Below are 1,781 nucleotides of genomic sequence, written 5' to 3' on the forward strand. Positions count from 1 at the left end.
TATTTGACAGTCATTCACGGGAGCTTTTTCGATGAGAGTACGCAGAGGTCTGAACCGATAATGATGATGGCGTGCAAGGATGTTATCGATCATTTATTATTTAGGCTTTGGTCCGATTCGTGAATTAAAATCAAATTAAACTAACAAGCTCGCTTAACAGTTCAAACATTTCCAAATAACCCTGCTCGCAGAGCAAGATTACTTTTGACCTTAGATAACATGCTATTCAGGCTGTGAACCATTCCACTGATTCGTTTAACTTTTAGTTAAAATTTGATAGTTCGATGGTTATTTCCCCGTGGTTAAAAATAACCCTGCTCCGGAGCATGGTTAGATTTGACAGTTCAATAGTTATTATGCATCTCGAGATAAAATAGAATACTGCGGCTTCCTGCTGGTTGCTTCTACACGTAAAAAAAATTTAATGTTGTTTATTATTAATATTTCTAATACTTTTTTGCCAAAGCAGGCGCTTAATGACATGTATAAGAAAAAACTTATACATCGCATTAGTCGCATACATTCGGAAACTTATACTTTTCATTAACTTATGAATGTTATTAGCTTTTTGATATGGGATCATTCATTAGGTGGCATAATGAAGAGTATATAAGTATTTTCGAATGTTTTTTTGCCATAATATATAAGGTTATTTTTTTACGTGTAAGGTAATCGCAACGATCACTAAACACGACAGAGTCAATGAAAATCTTACCCACCGTATACACTTGCCATGATAAACACTCTCCATGTACTCAGTGACTCCGGTTGCCTCAAACTAATACAGTCGAACACTGCTCTCATTTCGCGAAAAGCACGTGGTTTTGTTTTGAGTGGGAAAATTCTGCCTATCTTTTAACACGGCGGCTATCTTGACGTTTACATTCGCAGTCGAGCCTGCGAGTGTAAGACCGCCGCCGCATTCTAAAAAAAGATAAGCGCGACAATAAACTTTGTTCGCGAGAAAATTAGCGCCAAATCCATTTCGTTCCGAATAACTATATATAGAATATTATATATAAATCTGTCAAAACTCAAATGGTCGGCTTCGGAGTAAAATTTTAACCACGATGGGAAAATAACCATCGAAGTGTCAAATTTTAACTAAAAGTTAAACGAATCAGTGGAATGGTTCACAGCCTCAAATTATCGAAAGCTCATCAAAATACCCGAATAACATTACAAGGCCCTATAGTGCGAACATAGTATATAAAATGGGATTGGGATAGAAAAAAAAAATCTATTGAACACGATACCAACCTTAAGAATCAAGTAAACGGGGAGCAGAAAGCGCGGCGGTATCTTTCTTGAAGGGTACGCCGCGTGCCATTTTGAGAAAATCCAGCAAAAATTATTTATAATTAAAAGATTCGTTGGGTTATGTTTCCTTTCGGGGAACACCTTTTAGAGCCCAATTTGAAATCATTTGAAAATCATTGATTATTCGTAATGACCTATATAAAAGCTCTTTCGTGACAGAAGCTTTCCAGTTTTGGTTTCGTTGCTTGCTTTGTCAACACAACAAAATAAATTCGATATTCTCGTTTCATAAGGACGAAAGTCACAAACGTATTTAACACTTAAATTAATTGACTGCCTTCAAACATTACTACTCACCACTCCAACCCACTTCTATGTTGTATAAAACACCGATTTCTCTTGGAAAGTTGGCTGAACATTCTTAATTATTGAAACATATTTTAAAAAAATCAATCATGACTTTTACAACTTTCGCCCTATCAAAAGGCAAGTTCGAAATGCATTTTGATTTGACGTTTTAT

Source organism: Armigeres subalbatus, chromosome 2, assembly GCF_024139115.2.
Source record: "Armigeres subalbatus isolate Guangzhou_Male chromosome 2, GZ_Asu_2, whole genome shotgun sequence".
Classification (NCBI taxonomy): domain Eukaryota; kingdom Metazoa; phylum Arthropoda; class Insecta; order Diptera; family Culicidae; genus Armigeres; species Armigeres subalbatus.